Source organism: Xiphophorus couchianus, chromosome 23 (assembly GCF_001444195.1).
Source record: "Xiphophorus couchianus chromosome 23, X_couchianus-1.0, whole genome shotgun sequence".
NCBI classification, from domain to species: domain Eukaryota; kingdom Metazoa; phylum Chordata; class Actinopteri; order Cyprinodontiformes; family Poeciliidae; genus Xiphophorus; species Xiphophorus couchianus.
The window spans coordinates 14,592,279-14,617,357 of record NC_040250.1 but is presented as its reverse complement, the minus strand read 5'-3'; the positions used below and the strand labels follow the sequence as shown (position 1 = coordinate 14,617,357).

The 25,079-nt window shown below is 38.1% G+C and overlaps 1 protein-coding gene across 4 annotated transcripts in view; it reads right to left on the bottom strand.

The window, feature by feature from the left end:
- pcdh11 (protocadherin 11) overlaps nt 1–25,079 on the bottom strand; it is a 167,784-nt gene that overhangs the window by 114,783 nt on the left and 27,922 nt on the right. The window lies entirely within an intron of this gene.

Here is a 25,079-nt window from a genome sequence, read left to right as displayed (position 1 = left end):
TTTTGCCCTGTGTCATTCCACTTTAACTCCCTCAACTTCACTCGTAGTTTAATTTGTTTTGATTTCTAAATACACGTGGGTTACATTGGTTGTTCTGACCTCTAGCGTGAATATTATTTCAGAAACCCCATTTGAAATATAACAACTGAGAACAATGTTGATGTGTGCATTTCTTAAAACACTTATTTTATAGTAAAGGTGTATGTGTGTTATCTTTGTTTTGTTTTGTTTTGGTTTTTCATCACAATATATTGTTACACTCTGTTGATTTGCTTGTTTCTGCAGTACAACACTACTCACTGGGACAAATTGAGACAAATCCTTAATCCTTCACAAGATGATAACAATAACGTAATCCTTGTTCCCAGATGGAGACATTTCCTGCGAAGACATTTTTTTGCTCAACATGAATTTTATTCAAGAAGAAAAGCAATGCAAAGTTACTTTAAAAAAACACTGCATTTACAATGGGACCGCATCCAGTTCATTCCACCATGCTAATCCTGTCTGATATATATGTAAGGAGTGTAGTGAAAAAAAGTTTCTTATTCTTCTGTATCTGTTCTGCATCTGTGTATAGTGTTGTGCACTGACTCTGCTCCTGAGTGTATTTTTTCAGAAAATGGTAATATATTCTTTTTAGAATGCTGTGGATCTGAATTGAAGATGTGCAATTTTTTTAAGTTTGAAAGTAGAATTTACACCATTTGTTTGATGGACTGAGAAAACAAAACAAAACAAAAAAAAAACCTTGGTTGCACCAGCTGCTGCTCTTCTACTGTAGAATAAATGCAGCACAGATGAAAAATGACGGGTGCCTTTTTTACCTCTGGACTTCACAAGAGTCTAAGAACACACACACACACACGCCTTCACACAGAGATGCAACCAGAAAAAATAAAATACTGGCAAGCATGACGTTTTCTAAAGCAAACTTGAGAAAAAGATCGAATCTGTCATAGCCAAGAAAACTCTTCATGACTACAATTAATGATGGTGATTAATCCTAATGAATGCTGTAGCACCACGTTCACAATTGCCATCTCATTATCTGCATAGAAACAAGTGAAACATGTTAATTATATTGATCCTTAGCACTCACCGCAAAAAAGAAAAAAAACACATCTATGCTTATGTCAAATTTATTACTTTTGAATTCTGTTGTTGGCTCTCAGTTTGTACTTTTTTTCTATTTGAAAAGCAGTCTTTCTGAATCCAGTAGAGTTTCTCACAGCATGAGAGAACTTCAAAGTGTTTCTCTATGGTCTGGCCCAACGCTCCTCTCACCCACCTCCCAACTGTTTAAGAGAGCAAAAGCTCAGCAGTGCAGTTAAACACATAGATCCACCCCAGTACCAACCAACGGTCTGCTTTTTAGAAAAAGGGCCTCTCTTACTCTTTTGCTTTCAATCCCCAGCTTCTTTCACTTCTTTCCTCTTACCTTGGACTCTGACTCTCTCACTCCTCCTCTCCCCCTTTTCACCCACTCTTTCCCCCTCCATAGATCTCATTAAACCCAGATAGTCATCTCTGTTTCCCTCCACACCTCTTTCTCCCGTCTACTGTAACTGTGCAGCTCCCTCATTGTACAATTTATCTTTTGCTCGCTCTCTCGCATTCACTCAACCTGTCAGTTATCTCACTCTCACCATCCCTCTATCATCATTTACCTTTTCTCATCCCCAGCAACTTGAGCTGTCCTCACTCTTCACCCAGCACTCCATCCCGGTGTCCTGTGCTTCCTCGCTTTTCTCAGCAGCTCGGGTCCCAATCGCCCCCTTTGCCTTACACCTCTCTCCAGATGTAGTGATTGATGCCAAGCAGAGGCTCTGGGCCATCCCTCCTACTGCACACGTAGGGACATCATGCTGAATCCAGAAGAGATGCCATTACCCCAGAAAGGGAGCTGAAGTGGATGGTGGCTGTGGAGGGTTTGGCGAACAAACCGTGCCCACCCATGTCTGATGGAAGGCAGGCTTTGGGGCCCCTTGGTGGGGAACATGAATTGGTACACTGGAGTGCTCATTATGGCTCTGTAGGGACTGTCCTGCAGGGCATCTTCCACTGTGTGGCTGTGGAGCTCATTACGCCAGGCAGCCGCCGGAGCCCAAGGCATCCAGGAGAAGCAGAGCTTGTTGCAGAAATAAAAAAAAAGGGGAGGGATACCCAGATTACCCTCAATCAGACGCACCTGTAGACCTCCAGCGCCTCCTTCCTCATTGCCTTCCGTGAGGACCCAATACTCTCCCTGATGCAGGCACGCACACACACACACACGCCCGCTTCTGTAATTATTGCAATTGCTTCACTCAACTTTCATTCCTGAGATCGGAGCAGCACAGTTTGCCTGCTAATGAGAAACTCAAGCTATGAACCAGAGGTGTTATTTATTTATTTAAATATTTATTTAAACGCACTATGTGTGATATCAATTATTTAAATTAGCGTGATTTTAGCACATTGCGCTTCTGCAAAGCTCTCACTGCAGCTCCTCATGTCATTGGCATTCCAATCACACTGCATTCCTCAAGATGGTGGAAGGGAGTTAATTAAGTTTTTATGTGACATGTGGACCAAAATGAAGAAAATCTGATTCGAATGGACTGTTACTGAAACTGTAGGTGAGGCACATAGAAATGTCATTACAGAAAGGTGGAGGTAGGTGGGTGTTTAATCAATTTGGCTAGTTATTAAGACATTACATCTCAACATATGAGAGTACAGATTAGAGTGCTCTGGTTTATCATCATACTGGAGCAGGTTTTTTAGCAACTGTACCACCTTTTCTCTAAATGTAACTTGATGTCAATTCCCTGCTACAGAAAAATGTTAGACCTCATCTACACCTATTTGCATTCAAGGTGTTATTGACTATCATTTGTAAGGAAACCATGTACTTCTAAATGACACAACTAGTCAGTGTTGACTTTCATGCAAGTTAGAAGACGGACGGCTAAAGTCTGCTTTGAGTGCTACCGAGATGTACACTGGGGATTAATAAGAACAAGAACAATGTGATGCGCATGGCTGAACAACTTTTGTGTTTCTCTCCTTCCTTGAACACCTTCAGGTGCTCAGACAGTCTTTGAAACCAACTGTCAAGCTGTTGTCTGTGCAGACAGCGTACAAAGAGTTTATCTAAAACATGCATTTAGTTTTCGGTGCACTCAAACAAATCTGCTGCTTGGCTCATGCCTTTTGAGTTAGACACTTTAAGACATCAAGTTTTACTCATTTCACTGCTTATCACCTATAGCGCCAGGTGATAAGCAGTTTAGATACATTATTCACTGACATAAACAGCAGATTCTTTTTGCGCTCTAGACTCTTGTTTTTAAAATTCACTATAGTTGTTTGAATTGTTATTATTTCATCCTGAAAAGGAAAGTTCAAATGAACCAGTAAAGGTTAAAAAATAGTTGTATTTATGGATATGTTGATCATCTATAAACTTCTAAGAAACACTTTACCTTAAGTCAAAACAACAACAGTAGGAGTGGTATTATGTTTAAATATATGCAATTCAAAATAAATTATTATTTAATATTACTAATTGGAAATTAATACACCTAAAACCCAAAGAATAATCATTTAATTTCTTTGGTTGCTAAAACGTCCCACCCACCTCTCTTTGCCATGCCACACAGTAGATTTTGCCTCAGTTAAATTAATTCACCCACTTATGAAGTAGATTCTTAAAATGATGACTTCCAGCATCTGCATAAACATTTGCAGATATTTTCTGCCAGAGTTAATTTTCTTGTTGCTTTTAGTAAACATTGTAAGCCAGTTTGTGGTAAGAAATGGCTTAAGAAACAAATGATACGATTTTTACAAGAAACTTTGCGACAAAAGAAAACACGTATGGTCACATAAATATCTAACAAGCCTTGTCGACTATCATAGAACGTGGCCTCATTATTTCAGCTTGATGAGCTGCCACACCTGACAGAAATGTGACACGAACAACAAAAACAAAACATTTGTGTTGAGAGGCTGATCAGCCGGCTCCCTCGGTGCCCAGTCAGAAGACTTGCTTCGTGGGTTACACAGCAGCAGCACCATGGGGTGATTTCTACTTCAAAGAAGTTGTCATCTCCTAACGTGGAATAAAGTGGTGAAACATCCAACAAAACACCCAGCTTTATTTGTGTTTTATCTCTGAATTTCCTCGATAAAAAGGAACTGCCACATGTTTTGTTTTGCCGGTAGTAGAAAGGCTAAAAGGTGAAATGAAGAAACAAAAGCAGGAAACAGAAAAAAAGGCACTTTAGATGGAGACTGGTGCATTTTCAATCTATGTCACGGCAACAAATAAAGCTCCAGTACATAGTCACAAAACCTGCCACCCTGTGAAACCTGCATTTGTGTTTCTTGCTTCCTGTTGTTTCTAAGCCCCTCTTGAAACCTGAAATTGTCGTAGCTCATGACAGAGATACTAAAACCGAATTGTCATAAATTACTCCTACCTACAAGATGATGGATTGCATTCATCAGCAGCTGGTGTGTTCTCATCAAACCCCTCAGAGGAGATACTCTAATTTGGAATCACTAAATACGTCTTAATTTTTCTGCCATTGCTCACAGGATCAAAAGGCAAAACTGATGTTAGTTCTTCATGCAAAATTAGAAAAATATAATGCTGACAAAGATGACAATTCTGCATTAAAACATTTTTTTTCTATGGAATATACCTAATATGCAACATTTGTTGAAAATCTCAATTTTAGGTTTTCATTAGCTATGAACCCTAATCATTAAATTTAACTAAATAAATGCTTGAAATATATTACTCTTTCTAAAAAGGTTGTTTTTTTTACCTTTTAAAGTAAGCCATTAAAGATAATTAAGTTTTTATTGATATTTAAATTTATTAGGACGCAGTGATGTATATCTAGATCTAGATGCTTTAAACAGAATAACAGTGGAGAGTTCACTCTAGTGTTTCTTTTCTTTAGGCTGCAAGAAGTACATTTATTTTCATTAGATGGGCTTGGTCAGCAGTCTAGGCCCTTGTGTTCAGTAATGGAGCATACAATTGCATGCTTTTAATAGACTCCCAGCGATGAATAAATGGTACATCCAGATGTGTGTGATAGATTTTAAACAATCCACCCGCTTGAGGCTTTCTGAACTGTCTCTACGGCAGTAAAACAAAAATTCTAGACTTACATCTATGTTTATGCTATTTATTTAAGTGAGATCAATGGATGTCGGGAGAGTTCAACAACAGCAAAAGCAGCTTGCTGGCACATGTGCTGGACCTAATATCCACAGCATTTCTTAAAATATCAGGACCTTGAGTAATGAGGCAGAGGACTTAGTAAAGCAATCATGCCTAATGTAAAGCTGTAATGAAAACAAACTATACGCAGAGGTGCAACACTGAGCATTAATGAAATTACAGAGTTGGAACTCAGTAGACTCCTGTCTGTGCGGCGCGATAAAACAGGACAGGACAGGAAAGCAAGCGAGGCATGCGAGTCACAGTCACAATTACTATTTCATTAAGGAGCTGCTAACCATTGGCAGGCATTCTCTGGCATTGTTGTAGGGAGGCTGGCATGGCACCGGAAGATGAGAAAAGGAGGGAGGGATGAGGGCTTAGGATAGCGAAGAGGGGAAGTAAGAAGGAAGAGGGGGAGGTGGGCTTTTGGTGAGAGGAAATATGGTGTAATTTGGGTCATCTCCCAGTCTGCATGGGGTCGAATGACAGAGCCACAGCACCTAATCTGTAAACCCATATGCTGAATTAATTGCTCTAATCTGGAGACAAAAGGGACCATGTAAGGTAAGGAAAAAATGATAAATAAAAAGAAATAAATAGCATTTCACTCATACAAATAGCATGTATTTAAAGAAACTGAAGCTACCTGTAAATGGGGGAGCTAAGAGCTGTGTTTAGAGGGTGTGTATGGGGACACGCTCCAAAGCGTGTGACTGTTGGAGGGGGAGGGACACATCTTCGTTACCACATTTGAAGCAGCCTGTCGCTTTGACTCAATGGCGCCTTGGAGACTACAACCCACCGAGCTGAACAGCGCATATGTATGTCTCATAGCAACTTTTCACACACAGCCATGGGCCAACACACATTGTCTAATCAACAACAATAAAGCTAACAAATTCTCCTCAAGCAGAGATGAAAACAGGAAAAAGTAGCCCCTTGATACCATCTCCAGAGTAACTTAATCTGCACAGGAAAAGCACATTTTGTTCAATGTAAAATAAAAAATGGTGACAGAATGATCAGGTTGAAACTGATACTACTTGTTGGTTGATTCCATAACAAAGTGACAAAATTCCTCCTATGGTGATTGGCATGGAGTTAAATTGGGCCATATTAAGTTTAGTCACCAGAAACCTGGGCAGTTTTATGAGGCAATTTTTCTAAACTGCAATAACATGCCAGCTAGAGAGATAGTACTCACTGCATGGACTTTTTGTGGGGGGAAAGTGCTAAACATTTATTCCAGATTAAGTATTCCCTGCAGTCTTCTCAGTGCTCTCCCAGTTTAGTCATATTTTCTGATAACTTTAAATGATAAAATATTAGAAAAATTATATTTTTATTATTCAGCACAACGTTCAGTTATCTTCAGGTTGAATATTAAAGTGCTTACCACACTTACATTGCAATAGAATAATAAAATCACCTAACTTTAGTGAGAACTAAAAAAAAGAGCTACAGACTTTCACTTTTAGTGTCAAATGATTTTTTTACAGTTTTTGAGATGCCATTCCAAGTAATCAAAATCTCTGCTATTTTTATTGTTAAACAAATGATACGCAAAAGAAAAAAAAGGCAAGTACTCTTCCTTGTGTAGCTATTGCTCCTTTAGGATATGTCCCTTCAAACCATAATTTAATGAAACCACACACACACACACACAAAAAAAACTTGTAAAAGCACATGTGAGGTCCTTCTGGCCCTTGCACAGAGTAAAAACACTAAAATAAAAAGAGATGAGGTCTCTTAAGATCACAAGAGAATTAAGGAGGTGTAAAATGCAACCTGAAAGGCAGCAGAAACATAAACAAATGATAACTTATGTGGAAATGATCAAAAATCACACTTATTATTTTTAATTTATTATTATTAATTTTTAGATCACCTTCAGTTTGCTTGGCCACCTCTCCAGTTATTAAACAGTGGCTGATGGCGGATAATTGTGCAAGTGATACAGTGCACTTTATTCATCTCACTTTATGTGTACCTGGGTATGTTAATAGGATTTCAACTCAATTTATTCAAGTGCTGATCAATGGCATGCAATCTCTGCACTTCATGCATTATGTATTTTAATGGAACTCTCTTGCTTTATGGCTGAATGGCTAAAGGTTAACAGTCCCAATAGGTGGGACTCCCTGAAGACTAATCTGAACTTCAAATACAGCTTTTTCTTTCCACTTCACATGGGAAAAAGCGCACAACAACAGGAAAAAGTTGTTTTTATCACCACGTCTTATGGCTCATTGAAGGAATGGAGCGTTCTATATTTCCCCTCACATCGTAGGCTCACTTTAATGTGAATGTAAATGCTCACAGACGTTTTGCTCTCCGTAGGAAGTGAGGCAGAATAAAAGAGGTGTTAGAGGATGGGGAATTAGTGAGAGGGCCACAGGCAGAAGGGTGGGGCTAGGGAAAAGAAAGAGGATGGGAAATGATTAGAGGAATGTGTAGGTGGGTAAAAGTGAAAATGAGAAAATCGAAGGCAGAAGAGATAAGGCTGCTGGGATAAAATCTCAGACCAACAGACAAGGATATGTCACAGCTTTCATGATTATCTACTTGAACTGTCATTTTGATATTAAAAATTACTCATTTCACCAGCAAGAGCTTAAGTATTTTTCTCTCCAGTTTAATATGGAAAACATCCAGGCATCTCTGAGGGCCCCTGTGTCTCTCTGCTGCCACTCCTTGCACAATAAAGCACAATGGCCTGGCATGCTATTCCCATGATGAGATTCCCTCTGGAATAAGAGAGGACTGTGAGATAAAAACCCCTCCAGTCCTCACTAAATCTAGAAATGGAAGACAGAAAAAGCACAAGACATATTCTGAGGGGTCAAAAAGCAGTTCCCAACTTATTGTGTTCTCAGTCATCTAGATTTGCCTTTGGCCTTATATAAAATTATGTTAAGCTGCCCAAGAGGTGACTTCTTTTAGTCGCTCTGAAACTGAACATTTTAAGAGCCATTTTTTCCCCCACTTTGTCAAGTGCCTTTCTAAGACATGCATTATGCATGAAAAATATTTGTAGTCTAATGGATTGTTGAGAGGATGTAAAATTTGATCAGTGGTTATTTAGACACAATCAAATGATGAAAGACGGAAAATGCAATCGGGGCTGTTTTCTGGGTTGAAATGGACAAATGCTGCAGTGTCCCCCGCCTGTCTGAACAAGTACGGATCATACTGTGGGGAGGTTTTACAATCACATAAACAAGTACAGATTCACAAATCAGTTTCACACAAATTAATGAAAACAACTCTGATGTATACAATCAGAATTTAGTTGCATTTGCTGCCGTTATAATTCTGACATTGTTTTAGTTTCACATGAACGAAAAGTGGATTATGGGTTAGATGTATGATTGCTTAGGGAATGGGAGTATTTGGCAGTGCGAGTGAAGGCTTAAAGCTGTCAGAAAATCACTTAGTCCACAAAAGATTCCAGTTAGAAACATGACGTACAACCTGTAAAGAAGCACTTGACTTCAACACAGTCTGAAAAAGGTTCCAGCCATTTTAACTGGCGCCATCAGTCTCCTTCAGGTAATGCAATTAGATGCCACTAATATCTTGGGATGCTCTTTAAACTGCAAATGCACTTTTGCTAAATAGCACACATGGTAATAACTAGTGACAACACTAAAGGAGCCAGACTGAATAAGCTTTTGCATGTGATTGGTTGAAGTAACTGCACATGCAGAATGGTCCAAAAAATGATTGAAATCAGGAACTCAAATTAGATGTTATCTAAATCTATGTTGGTGTGTTTGTGTTGTTGCCAGGCAAAAAACATCACCTTCGATTTGAAAGCTGGGTCTAAGTGGTTCAAGAGTGGAATTACATCTTTTCTCATGTAACCAAATTCTATAAACAAACCATGGAAATCTTTTGACTTACTGGTGGCATTAGCTCAGTACTCAGTTCTTTCTCAGCTAAAAATAAAATTATAGGTCTTAGAAGTTTTTGTTTTCACAATTGGCATATAGAATCTGTTTTAATCAAAGTCTATATAACAACCAATCACAATAGGTGCACTTGACTTTTTAATTCATTTTTAGAATTATTTACAGCTTTTGAACAAACTTGTTAAACATGTTACTATCCACGAAAATTCTTCCAAACAAAAAAGTTATTTAACCAATCTTATCCCAAATAATGGTTGTGGCAGCAGAAATTTTGGTCATTACATTTTATGGCATTCAAACCAAGCCAGTGATTCTCGGTTCCAGTCCTCAGGCATTACTGTCCTGCATGTTTTAGGTGTTTTTGTTCTGCTACAAACCTGAATAAGTAGGTGAACAAGCTTCTGTAAGCTGTGATTTCATGCAGAGGTGGTCATGCAATCATATTTATCAGGTGTTCTGGAACAGAGATACATCTAAAATATGCAGGGCTGTGATTCCTGAGGACCAGAATTAAGAAACACTGTTATAAGGACATCATTTTTTGACTTTGTCTGCACTCAATTACCTGGAAACACATTAAAATGTTATGAGCCAAATAACCAATAGTTATATCAAAACAGAATAAACATTATAACATTAGCCCAGCACTTTAGCAAACTGCTTCCATTAAAATATTGGCAGCAGGAGCAAGGTAAGAGTTTATTCAAGATTGTACTACTATATGTGCAATAATAAAACTATGCCCAATTTATGTTGTATTGAACATTAGAGAACCTATATTAGCCTTATGAGAGTGACATGTAAAACTGAAAAAACCTGAGTGTTGCAGCATTCTAATCACATTAACTTCAGTGAAGTAAAGGTCTGTGACTCAGTATCATCAAATACCTTTTCTGAAATGACAGATCAGTATTGGGAACAAAAAACCCTGTTCAGGACATCCCTAGTGGACCTACCGTGCTTAACGCTCAGAAATACACAGACATAAAGTGGACTGAGAAAATGCCACAGGGCACCATATATTAGGAATCAAAAGTTCACTGAATCATTCCAATCTTAGCCTGGATCTTTTCACTTGACGGATTAACTGGAAAATCAAAGGACACAATACTATATAACTAAATAAGGCCGATCAGGAGCTCAGATAGCAACCATGTATCCAAAAGACCAGAGATAGAGAGACAGAGAGGCAGGGAATGGGATCTGCTTCTTGCTGCTACTGTTCCCCTGAAGGCAGTGTAAGGATAAATCTTCTGAGGGATTATCCCAGCTACACAATGTTCTCTGTTCTGCCCATTGTATGCCTCTTTAAGCACAACTGATAAATTAGTTATTTATATTGTAAATGGATCAAAGTCAAACAGTGGATTTTCTTTTGATTTGTCTGGTTTGGGAAGCATTGCAAGTAATCGTAATCGGCTTCTGTATGCACTCCCCCAGCCAGATTCTGTGGCATAGACAAGTATGAGGCGTGACAATGTGTAGTTTTAGCCAGAAGTTTGTCTACTGTGTTTTTGTTTAGTTTTATTTTTTTACTCTACCGAAGGTGTCTTTACAGATGTGATTTTCAGACCTCACAATTTCAGCTGGTTTTCATTCTAAAAGAAGGGCTGTTTGCCAGCAGGAGTTAGACAATGCCATGCAGGTGAACTAGCCACTTATGTTCCACTACCCTCATTTCACTCTGCCTGTCAGTTCAATGGGAGCCCAAATCAGTTTTTAATGACTTACACATGGGATCAGATATCTTTGTAGGATTCCTCCTGCATTTAATTTAAGGTAAACTAATAGCTTCATTTATTTGCAATTAGAAAAAATAATATCCTGCTTCAAAAAGAGTATCATCTTTTCCCCTTTTGCACCGGGAGCTCACTCTTCAATAGTTCATGAATTTTAATTCATCTGTGGTGGTTAGGTCAATCCCCCAGCTGTAAGAGACGACAGAGAATTCTAGTCAAATTGAATTACTCTCTGTGTTTCATTGCTATTACCCCCTACCTTCCTCATTTCTTTTTCTCTTCCACCCTACACCCCAGTCCAATCATTAGTGTGTCCTTATGTTTTAAGTCAACTACCTATAGACAGCAGTAAGCTGCGTGGCTGTGTGTTAACTCCGGTTGGCCCCACCACATGTAAATGACTGGCACTTGATGTTTGAAGAGAAAGGATGAAATAAAATAGAAATCAAACAGATAACACACAATAATCTTCGCTTTGCTTCAGAATGTGTCTTGACGTACCCTGGGTTTTATGTTTTATCTTTAAAGTAGTCAAGGACAGATACTTTTAGAGGTAGTTAAATCCTAAGTATTAAGAAACACGTTTCTGAGTGTACCTTTTAGTACGGTAATGTATATTTTTTGTCAACCCTAACAGAGGATGTTGCTATAAGTTTTTCGCTAAATCAATCTGATATGGCAGGTAGCTCATCATGTTATCACAAAGCTCCATGTGTGAGGCCCTGCACTCTGAAAATAGCCTACAGAGCTATCATTCATATGAAAGCAAGCAGTCACTGTCATATTAAAAAAATAAAAAATAAATTCTTAGGGAGGAAAAAAAAGTCACGTCAGAGAATTAGCTGCTGTGGACTGTTAAGGTGACCCACATTACACCGAGTCATTTGTATGACCTCTAAGGTGTTATCTTCAAAAGGCAAACATGGCAGCGCACCTGCCCTCTTCCTCTCCTTCCCACTTCCTAGGATGCCTGAAAATATCTGACTTTGCAAAGAGTCAGTCGAGCTGGATTTGAAACATCACATTACATTTTCAAGGTCAGAGTTTGTGTTGGGCGTATGGCATATAATGGGTTTAAGATAAATTATGAGAATACTTTTTTAGCATCACAGATCCCACCAAATATGCAGAAGCCTATGTTTACTGACACCAGCTGTATAAATATCTCCAGATAACTTAATCTTTTATTGCAGCAGCATAATCTCACACTTAACATGCAGAATACCACATAGCACCCTTTAATTTAAAATATCCCATGGGAAGAAATCACCAAAATCACTGGCTGCAAAGTTATTGGTACTCCTATTACCAATGAGCTGTACAACCTTTTTTTCCCTGTAGAATGGTACTTCTACAAGGGAAAAAGTGTTTATTTGAAATAAAGAAGTGATGATGCTATGCTCTTTCAAGGTTCTCAGGGCCTGGGATAAAGAAACACAACCACAGCATTACAGATTCTTCATTATACTTAAAAGTGAGGATGAGATGCTTTTGTACATTCACCTGGTGTGTTTATAATAAAAAATCAACCTTAGTTTCATCTGACCAAAGCACTTATTTTTGCAATCTCCACATTGTTACACTTGTGGTGTAACAATGTGTACTGATGATGGATATGCATAGTACTAGTACTGATATGCATATTTTGTTTTTGGTATAAGTTTAAAACAACTGATTTGCTTTGAGACAACATCTGGACTATTGGACGCCATTCTTTGCCACGTCCCTCTAACGGTGAGCTCTAGCAATGTTTGCTACCTTATGCTTACCGTTGGCATAATAAATAGAGCTTTATATTTATACCCAAGGGAAACAACAAATCATAGATTACATATAAAATATTTGAAGAAAATCTAATTAAGGTTAAAAATATATATATTATTACCATAGTATGTCATCCCTACTAAAAAGTAACAAAAGTTAAAGGTCGGATTTATAAAATCTTATGATTCTGTCAAAAAACTGAAAAGGGTTTTTGACTGGGCTGCTAATTAAAGTGAGCAATATTGTTGAATGATGTTCAGCCAGTCTTACATAGCAATATACTGAGGCACCACAATCTCTTTGAAGATGAAAACTAAGTTTTAGAGATGGCTACAATTGCATTTGAAGTTGTAATACAACTGAGTCATCTTAAACATTAAGATTGTGAAACTGGTTAAGAATGTGTCCTTAACTTGCATTGTGGAGCACTTTGTCCTTCACTGACCTGGATCATCAACTGTAAACTCATTAGAAAGAGAACACCAGATGACAAATACCCAAGGATCATGCTGAGCATTCATCTGCCACATTTGTCTGAGTGACAAAGCATTTCCTGCTGGGTGAGAGGGTCATCTTACAGGTTTGACATGTACGTAGCCAATGGCCATACACTGGCTCCTTTGATCCTGTTGATGGCTTTTGTAATCTATAATGGTAGCAGAAATGACTGTTAAAGGGCAGAGTTATACATTGACTTCCACAGAGTCCTAACTGACATTACCTTAAGGCAGACTCTGGGCTACATTTCTTCATTTGTTTAAGAGATAAGCAGTTGTACACCGACAAGTGGATGGAAGAACACTGTAAGTCAACCAGATAAACTGGACACCCCTGGCAATTGCTTTGTTGTGCCTAAAAATAGTGGTTCCCAGTGGTCTGTCTTGGAAAAAAGCAGAGGCACACTTCATTATTTCATTATATTCCCTCACTCTGATTTACATACACACCAGAGGAAGAGAAATTCTTATCTGAGTATCGTAGCTGCGAAGAGGAGCTGTGGACTGATCCCCAGCAGAGCGACGCACACACACACACACACACACACACGCACGCACCGAAACACATCCATACACACATAAAAAACAAGCCCGAAACTCACTGGCATCCCACCCTCAAGAGGCAGACATGATCTCATGTTATCCCTGTTTCCCCTTAAGCATTAAGATATGTGTGCATCATGTCACTGAGATTTGGACTGTGAAGCTCAGCCTTTACAGGCTCTGTGATAAATAATGTATCAAGGAACTAAATAGAATTTAATGTGACAGAAATACTGGATGCAGCGTTGCATCATTTTTTTCCCCCCACTCTTCTTTCACCTGATGTTTCTATTTTTTCCCTAAACGAGCACACAGTTAGGGAAATGATTAAATATTCGGATGGATTTTATATTTGCTTAGCTGTAGATTCTTTAGTCAACATACAGTAGGACTCTGTGACATGGAACTGACTTATGCATTTTCACTAACATGTATCTTTGAACTATTTGTTACCTCAGCGGATCTTGACTGGTGCAGCCAGGATTCTGAGTCAAAAAGTATGTTGCAATATTGGACACATGAGAAGCAGATTTTATTGATTGCACTCACAGTCATATTGTTATCTGGTCTAAAACAAAAGAGAAAAGTCTCTGTAAGTGAAATGCTTCAAGCTGGTTCTGGTCATAAAAAAAATTAATTAGGGAGGTAGTCTTTTGGACTGTGGACATGTGTGTTAAATATTTGCAGGATGTGATTAGATTTAGAATATAATAAAGAAAAATCATGAAGGAAGCTAGTAACTTATGGGCTTAAACATATACAGTATGTTACCAGAAATATTGCTTCTTTGTTTCCACACAGTAATAAAATAGGAAAATGTGGGCTCTGTTTCATGGCTCTGTGGGTATATTTAATCATTTTGACACTTCACCTAAACATATTATGAATGGCTAATGCTTGCATTTAGAAAGATTCCTACAAAAGAGGGCCATAAAACTGCAGAAGGCGGCTGTTGTGAGTCACTGGAGGAGTGAGGGGGTGGTGGTGTAGGGGTCACACAAATGTGGTGTGTCTGGGTGACCTTAATCACTTCCAGGTTCATCCAGACTCGGATTTCACTTGTGTGCCTCATTTCAGGTCAATGCCTCAAAGTCGAAGTAGGGCACAGTCATTATCTGAGGGAGCATAACGCAATCATCCACACAATACAATAAGGTCGGCACAATTCACTGAAGTCAGTGAAGTGTTGTCCATTACCTTTGGGTTTAAGCATGTGTGCTCCATCCACCAGCACCTGTCTATAATGTACTTCATATGTGCAACTCTCAAGACAATTTATGTTTTGCAGAAAAAACATATTTGAAGTCTGGACATAAGAACTTTACTGAGAGAACAAAGAGGAGAATTTTGTAAGATAAGTGAGTCATAATAAATGGAGGAATTATACTTCTAGAAAAAACGGCAAAAATGCTGAAACACTTAGTTCCTTTAAACCAAGGTGGAACACACACTTGTTTAGAAGTGCCTTTGATTAATAACAACTGGAACATCATAAGATGGACTCTTGTTTCCGACCTGTCATTGTTTTCCTTTACTTTGCAATGAAATGTTTTTGCGTGTTTGTTGTTTTATTTTCCTTTTAATCATGTAAAGCACTTTGAATTTCCCTGTTTCTGAAATTGTGCTAGACAAATACGGTAAATCAGTTTGCTTTGCCTTTCCAAGATGTCACAAAATGAAAAATAAAAAAGACCACAGACTGTCTTTACTGTTACTGCATCATTTTTGAATAACAGAAATGATGAAGCATTTGGTTGGTTTTGCATATAGTTAGTCACACTCCTGTAAACTAAGGCCTGAGCTACACGAATTTGGATGCTTTTAAAATCTTTTTTTTTTCTTTTTTATCTCAATGTTGGTTGGGTGGCATTAACTATATAAAAGCTAAAGCTTTATGAAAAGAATTGCACATAATTTAAAAGAAGAACATCACTGCTTTAGAACCGCTAAACCATGTCTAAAGCATTGCTGGGCTAAAGATCCCCCCAAAATAATTGCAGTTTATGTTTGTTTTAGCACTTTTTACCATTTTCTCTCAATTAATAACTTTTTGAGTCTATACTTATTGTCCTACGGAAACAGCAAGACAGATGTGGAAACAACCTAATAAGATGTTGACTCTGTTCTTTCTAACACAAGAAGCCAAAGTGAGAACATGCAAAGTGGACACCCAAAAAATCCATTCAGGTTCAAATAAAAATGTCCTTTCTTGGCATTAACTTTACAATTTGTTTCTGTTGTTTTTAACCAGATAATTACATTAAGATATTGAAACTGATATATATTTTAACCTTCCCTAGTCTAAAGAGATGTCGACTTTTAGATTTTTATTCACACTGACCCCATAAGTTTTTGTTTTTTTTGTATGTTGTTTCAGAAATTGATGGTCTAACGGGACAAACCCCTTGCTTTATTGCTGTCTGACTGTGACATTTTTCATGGTCCTCCTAAGCGTCGCACTAAGATCGGGGAAAGGTTAAATATTTCAATGTGAGAAAGGGCTGAAATCTGAGAATAAGTTGCCAAGGGGATCAAATAACCAGCATCCCTAAGTGAGTGTGAGAAATGTAGACGTAAAGCCACTTCACCTCTTAATGACTGTCCCATTATTCAAGTGTTGCACTACCTCTATCACTGAAAACTATCTGAAAAATATGTAACAGTATGAATGAGTGATCTTGGGAATGAGTTGCTGCTCTTTTTTGAAGACTGCATGTGCATGAATTCTTTATGAACGTTGGTGAATATCACACGCATTATTTACGAAGACTCTTCAAAATATCCTCTATTCTATTATCCTTTCATGTGTTAAGCTCCAACCAGCACTCAGCTTTACTGTGGTGTGTATGCTTTGTATGGTGTAGCATCTGAAGCACAAAGATACCTAGTACCACACTTTAAAGCAAGCTGTTAATTGGCAAAATCTGTTTAAGTAGAAAAGTGATTAAGTCAAAGCACAGAGGTGCTGGCTTTGGTTTTCTCTGAGATATGTGGTTCCATTCTAACACTGACAAAAAAAAAAAAAAAAAAAAAAAAAAAAAATCCAAGCCTCTAACTGAACCACAGGATGTTTTACCACTGTCTGGCATTAGCTTAATGTGGTTCACCATCTGAGAGTTAATGGCTCTGCACAAACCCGCTTGCTGGCAATGATTTTCAAGCATATGACATGTCGTACATTTTTATCTTAACCAACGCTTTGAGTAGCACCAGACTAATGACAAAGATAAATGTAACCATTAATCATTACAAGTCAGATAAAGAGATCCATCTGTACCTGTATTTTTTTTTATGTCTGCTTATGAATTCTTGTTAGTAAATCGTCAACTCTCAAATGCTTGCTTAAGGGGTTTACTCTTGACCCTTTTTCTGCTCCCTTATCTATAGCTTGAGAAGGGGTATGTCTTTGTGTGTATGTGCTGACTAACTTTGCAGAGTTTAGTGTTATACATCTATGTCCACTGCTTGTCTTATTGTGTTTCTACCCCCAGATTTGTGCTTGACAGCTATGTGTGATATCCTGTTAGCTCAGAAAAAACAAAACAAAACAGAAAAGATTGAATAAATTCAATGTTTTGGTTAAACAGTTTCTCAGTATGTGCAAATCCTTTCAGTTAGTCCACTTATGCCATTCCCAGGTCTAATTAGTCAATGGGCTGATCTCATTTGTTCAAATGCATTTGCTGCAGGTGTCCGGTCCAAGCTGAGAAGATTGCCCGCGGCATTAGGTTAGGGTGGTAGGCTTAGAAAGCCAATATGAACAACTTGATGGTTAGTATGCAGCAGTGGTCCCCAGCACATATGCATGCTGTCAAAGATTTTGCACAGCAACTGTTCCTAAAAATTGCATTGCAGCTATTATTTCAAATTAAAACAAAATTTTCCCCGGCATAAAAAGGAGAGCAAGTGCAGCAACTACATCTGTAAGAATAAATATTAATATTAATTAGGATATTATTTTCTGTACTTCGAAAACTGAATAAAGCATATTCAAGTGCAGCCAACTGAAAAGCAGGAATTAGAAGAATGTCCAGTTCATTTCTACACCATTTGCAATTGAAGCAATCAGGAACTAATAACAGGCATCTGCATCCTGTGTTCATGGGGGAATTCTGTCAAGACTGAAAAAAGGCAATTGTCTGCACTCTCCCGATTATCTCTTGCAAAAGCTTATAATCTGGCTGAAAGTACTTAAAGAGTCAAGCAGCAAAATAAACAACATTGATTGTCATCCCACTGTTCTTTTTTCTCCCCAAAGAGGACCATGCAGTGAGGGAGGAGTTTAGAGGCTAAGGTTGTGCTTTCCTCCGTCAGCGCCATCTGCTTGGGCAAATGTTAAGGCAGGCTAAATACCCCCTGAGTCCTCTGTTCAAACCAGATTATCAGCTATTCTAAGGAGGCGGACGAGCATCTTATCATCTCCCAATCTCTTTTACAAAGGCAAATCAAGAATTCTCCTCAAGGATTACCCGGATTAGGAAGGACACAGACATAACCCCTCTTGGACAAAGTCTATAAGTTGTTGCCTTGTCTTTAAGTCTATTTCCCTTCAGCTTGCAAACAAGCGGCTGCCTCTTATCATGAGATGGTCATCAGTTTCCTTTCAGACTATATAAAGTTTCCAGGGGAGATGTCTCATATTGTGCAAATATGAGTTTATCTAGATAAATTGGAAAATGGGTGAAATATTAATTTATTTTACTAATTCAATACTATGAAAATATTATACTAATTCATCACACACATATATATATATATATATAAAGACAGTGTTGATTGATGTTTTGACAGAATGGGCAGGGTTCAAAGCCAGCTGGAAAATGAAATCAGGATCCACCTAAAGTTTGTCAACAGGAAAACGTTCAGTGCTCTAAAATGTTAGGGTAGACCATTGTCCTAACTTTGGACTTGATAAAACACATTGGACTAAGAGCAGCAAATGATGACTCCCAAAGTCATGCAGCAAAAACTTTGTTTAGACTTCAAGTAAGTTAAATTCCCAGTCTCTTCAGTCTGCCTCCAGATTTTCACATTTCTGTTTGTAAAATAATATGTAAAACTGACTGCCATCTAAAAAAAACGCTTTTTGGTTTCATGCTTAGCCCAGGTAGGACACTGCTGACATTGTCTCTGGTTTATTGGTGGCTTAACACAACGAATGTAACAGTTGCTGTAAAGGTCCTGTACATGAGTGTTTGTACAGGACCTGTACAAACATTGTGTTTGAAGTAGACTCACAGTCAACATCCAAATCTCATGTGTTGATTTATTGAGCTTATCCTAGACCCACCTATTTGAAAACAGTACATTTATTTTGTGCTTGTAACTATTGTTAAATGCTTTTTTTTTTTTTTATTAATCGGTCATCAAGCCTGGCTACATGCGAGATAATCGTTTGCTTCACACAACTCCTATGGTATCACATACTTTTAAATTGTAATGTAAAGAGCACTTATAGGATTCAGTTGCATGCAATATTGCTGCAAATGCCTCTTGCTGCATGGTTGAGTGAATATAAAATGAGTGAGGGTTTTAAATGCAAAGATCCTTTGAGTGCATTTCCTCACAAGCACACACACAAGCACACCTGCTGGCTAAAATAATAACAATAACTGACAAAAACAGAAATACACAGAGAAACCTTGGTTATTTCAATTTTGTCTTATCCCTGCAGAATTTGTCTTTGTGTTCCAGTGGATTACACTTTAAAGTACATGGGTAAAACAAAGGCTGAAACCATGTAATTGCCCCAAAGAGCGGTTGGGGGCTGGACGGTGTGTGTGCGACTGCGTGTGTGTGTAGAGGGGGGCTAAGAGGGGTAAGGGATAGAGAGTAGGATGGGGTAAGGCGAGAAGGGGGGGGGCGGGCATTTCACCCAGCAGAAGCTTTTAAAGCTAAGCACTCTCTATTGTAATCACTGTATTAACATGCATAGAACCTGAGTCTTACAAAACCATGCAGTCCAACAAGTCCAGACATCCCTTAAAAAAAGTTCTTGGTCTTAATCTGTTAGGTATTTCTCAATCTTAAGCAACAGATGATGATAAATTTCTACCTAGGACATTTTAAGGAAGATATAACTATGTTGCAGGCTCCCCAGCAAGCCATGTGCTCCTGGCACACTATCAGCAACCACAGTTTTAGATCACACTTTTAACAAGGAACAAACAATTGTACAGGCAATCGATGTTTTTCAGATCCCTGCTCCACAGTCACACCTCGTTTAATCAACAGAATTGTTTTCTATGAAAACAATCTCCGGGCTGTACAGCTACATTCAGTGTCTCAGAAAGAACCACTCGGCGGGCTTCCACACAGATTTGATTGTTGCACACAAAGAAAAAGAAAGGTAGCCAGCCCTCCACAGCCATGATTGAATTATTCAGTTTGGCAAAGATTTGGCAGCAATTGTGTGGAGTGTTGCCTTGGAGTGCGACAGCAAAACAGCATCTTCTTGTTTCCTGCATCACTGCACAGCTCATGCATAAATAGCTTTTGCTTAGACAGCCAATATCGCTTTGGGACAACTTCACATCACACCTTAAACATGCTTGCTGCTTGGTAAATTGACTCACACCTTCCCACAGCAGCCCATGACATTAAATGCTTTGGATTTTAGACTCTAACATAACAGTGTTAGGTGTTTTTCTGAAACAGGTACCGAACCAGGGCAGATCATGTTACAGCTTTATACATACACAATGTAGGACAGCTTTTATCAAGATTACAAAGTAGCAGAGGTGGGGACTCGAGTCACATGACTTGGACTCGAGTCAGACTCGAGTCGTTAAAATCACGACTTGAGACTTGACTTGAAAAAATGCTCAAAGACTCGGACTTGACTTTGACTTTCATGACATTGACTTGGGACTTGACTCGACTTGAAGCTGTTTACTTGAAAAGACTTGATATTTTTTACTCAAAGTCTTAAAATTTAAAACACATTATTTATAAAGTGGCGTCATTAATTAATTTCACTCATTCCGTATCAATATGCGCAGACCGTCACTATGGTTTTCCTCTCTCCTTATGTATGTATGTGTACGTAGCTGCAGCACAACCAATCAAATTAACAGGATTTGGACGTTTAAAAAAACGCGGCAAAGCTGCAGAGCTCAGGGAACGAAATACGAAATAACCGCTCGAATATGCTTCCGCGAGTAATTTCTTTTGGCTACGTAGGTTATGAACTTTCGACTAAAAAACGAACTGCAACTTGTAAAACATGCAAGATGAGAATATCGGATGGAGATGCCACGACGTCCAACTTTGTCCGGCATTTGAAGCTTCACAAAGATCGGTAGGTGGCACTTTTCTTTTGCTGTAAGATAGCTGACTTTAGCTAACTTCGTGTTAGCATGTGTACTCCGGGTTAAATTGGTGATTATTTACCATAAATCCGGTCCTTCAAATGCCTCCACAAATAATGTGCACCGTGTTAGCTCAGGAAGCCGGTGGATAGTGAGCGGGGCTCCGGAACAGAAAGCAGATTCTGGACCTGAACACAGGGAACAGAGTCTCTCTGTCCCATCATGATGATGAGCCGGGTCTAGTATCATCTAAGGATGGTTGGTGTATTTGAAGACATCTACGTTGGGAAATTATATTGACAATATATTGTTTTGACAGGTCAGAGAAAAGAGGAAAAAACTGCTGTTATGGTTCTTTGTATTGTGCTGTGGAAATGTCAGCATTTGTCTTTTTTTTATTGAATATCAAGTTTAACAGAACTGGGCAATAAAGTGGTCCAATTTAAAAATGTTTTTTATACTTTGTGTTCAGCTACACGTGTTCTATCATTTGAGATAAATACATATTTTAAAACGAACAAATGGTCTATTATTTGAATTTTATGTATAATTGCAAATTATAAAAAAATAAAATAAAATAAAAACGACTCAAAATGACTTGAAATTAAAGGTTCCTGACTTGAGACTTGACTCGACTTTTGCCTGTCTTTACTTGAGACTTGACTCGGACTTGAGGACAGAGACTTGAGACTTACTTGAGACTTGCAACACAGTGACTTGGTCACACCTCTGCAAAGTAGTAAGTGGAAAGAGAAAAACAAAAATCCAATTTTTCACAACTGCTGATTTTTGTATTATATAATATGCATAGTGATGCTGATGTTACTAAACGCATTTTGCTCTTAAAGGATCATCTGAAATAGGAAATGCAGCATTTACTTGGCTCAAACAATCTGAAATCTTAAACAGACACTTTATACCATGTGTGGCTGAAGACAGTAATCTCAGTGGAGAATGTTAGCGACTTGCAAAATCGATGTAAGAAATGCATGTTTTTTGGCCATCTCAATATTTCTCCATGTTACCCAGATTAATAACGGATATGTTGGGGTTTTATGTTTCAGGCAGGGAACTGATAACGGAGAGGTACTGATTGCACTGATTGCATTCTCAAGGTTGAAGAAAGTCACAGGAGTAGAGCTGCACACTTGGTCTAGAATAACAAACTTTACATGTGGTTTCTGATTAATCTTGAGGGGTCATTATTCTTAGCTAATTACAAACATGCCTGCCTGATTATAGCATAGATTCTCAATCTGTTAAAATGGAGAAAAAAATAGTAGTTTGTCAAAACATTTGTGAACTTTTCCACATGTTTTCATGTTACAACCACAAACATGGAGGTATTTAGATTGCATGTGATAAACGCGATGTGCCACGACTGTGAAGTAGAACAAAAATGGTACTTGACATGTTTTTACAAATTGAAATCTAAGAAGTGTTTTCTTCATTTGCACACAACCCCATTTAATCTAATGCCACTAAGCACAATCTTGTGCACGAAATTGCATTCAGAAATCACATTATTAGGAAATACAGTCCACCTGTTTGGAGGCCTCAAATTTGTTTCATTTGAACAAACAGCTTAATTCAAAACAAGGAACATGACATACAAATCAGGGCTAAGGTTAAAGCCAGGTTAGGTTATAAAACAATACTCAAAGCTTTGTAATGCAAACCTTTAAAAAGATGCCTAAAATGGTAGTCTGGGCAAAGAGAGCATTCATCCGAAAAGTCACTAAGCAGCCGTGGTAACTCTGGAAGAGCTGCAGAGATCCATAGCTCTGACAGGAGAATATGTTGTTATGCACTCCAGTAATCTAGTCTTTATGCAGCAGTGACAAAAAGAAAGCCATTGTTGAAAGAAAGCAACAAGAATTTGTCTGCTGCTTGTCACTGTTTGTAAAGAGGATGTAGCAAAAATGTCAAAGAAGGAATTCTGGTAAGATGAGACCAAAATAAACTTGTTGGCATGTGCAAAATGCTATGTGTGGTGAAAAACTAACACTGTACATTGCCCTCTGCACAGCACATTGACACTGAAACATGTTGGTGACCCTATTGTCTATGTGGGAATGGTTTTTTTTTTTCAGAACAAAGGGGAGCTAGTAAGCTAATTGTGCTAATTACAAATGACCTAATTGTGCCTTTGTAGTTGGAAATTTGATTTTTTTAGGTTTCCTGTTAGAAAAAGAAGCACACCACCTGATGTAAAGGTAAAGTCGGAGGTCACTGGGAAATCCCATTTATCTAAGAATTACTGAAGGTTGCAGTGACACTGGAACAAAAGTTCACCTTCTAACTTGACAGCTGGACTTAGCACACAACCAGAGCTACAATTGAAATTACTTATTGCCAGATGCTCTCTATGCAGCCTGACTAAACTATTGCTAGTTAGGAAAGATTTACGAAATATTTCAGCAAAGCTATGAAAGTCACACCCGAAAAGATTCATCTGTGATTGAAGCGATATAGGGTTTTAAAAAGTAATAAGTCAGACGAATGCCACCTTGCACAGGTTTATCACGTACAATTTAATACAATGCAGTTCTTGATTTGACAAAGAATTAAAAGGTACTCTTGCAGGGCACTGTATATTTCCCATGATTATAGCATAAACAACAACAACAGCAAAAACTTGGACCTTGATAAAAAGAAATATATATGACCAAATAATTCTATTAAAGACCATATGGACAGTCTCACCCACAACAAAAAGAATACATAGATCTGTGTGTGTAAACTCCTGTGTGTTGGTCTGTATGTGCTGCAGAATATGTAATCACATTCGCCACATATAACCAGCCTCCTGGCCTGTTGGATGAAATTGAATAATGTGTCCTCATAAATCATGAATCAATAAGTGTCAACAAAGAAACTCTGGAAGCAGTTCCCTCCCAGAAACGCTTCGGTAAAATGATGAGACAACTTCAACGTGTTGTCTTATGCATTTTAAAATCAATGCACACACCTATAAGGTGCAACAGCCTAAAACTGACCAGCAGTTTTAGCTTTAAGAACACACTTTTCCTTCACTGCTTCACTGATTTTATTTTATCTTTTGCATAGAAGCACCCGCTCAAACATCATCCACAAATGTTTGAAGTTAATGTTCTGTGTTTGATAGCCCTAATTTTTTATTTTGCAAATTTAGAGCTTTTCTGAAACTGACTCATTATACCCATAAATACAATTGAAAAATGAACCATTCATTTAATTAACTGAAAGGGACAGTACTGTACTGAAGATGTGTTGAAGCTGTTTTTAGGTAAAGGTGATGCATTTAGAATGTTGTGGTTTATCTATTATTAGAAATGTGACATTTATGTTCCTTCTTTACCAGAACACTCTTTTATGTCTGCGCCATTTTTCCTTAAATCACCAAGGACACTTTTCCCAAGGGAACTGATTAGCTTTCTTTCTCTCTCAGTTTTCAAAATGTGAAGTAACTTTGATAAGCAATTAAATACTTTCTGTTGTCAGGCTTTGTTTTATGCCTTTCAAGTCTGTATTTTTGGATCAAATCTGCATAAACACTGCACCGCAGGATGTTTGAGGGGTGCTTATTGTACCTTCTCGCATCAATCTCTCTTAGATGTGGAAAGCTCTGCATTGGTGCACCGCTGTACATCATAATAGAAAAGGTATCATTATCAAATGATCATTACCAGCTTTTTCGCAGAGGGAAGAAAATAATAACAATAAACAATGTTGATCCAATTTTTCTGTATTTTTTTTTTGTCTGTGCACTTCAAAGGAAGTGTTCGCGCCGCATTTACATAGCTTTTTATCTGTAATATGTCCCTAATTAGAGATGTATATCTAAAACTTTATTTCTTCATTTCATTTCCTACTTGAGTGCAGCACTGCTGCAGCACACATCAGTACATGGTTATCTTTCTGTGGATAAAATGAGCATGTCAAATGTCTGCTCTTAGTGTATATAGCACCCATTAATGGTGTCCAAACAAGTAAGGCTACATTTACTTCCAGTGGCCACAAGCTGTCTGAACAACTGCTCCAAAATTAACAGTAAAAGAGCAATGCAAGGCAGGTGGTTCCCTAAATGTTTTAGTGCTCTCACA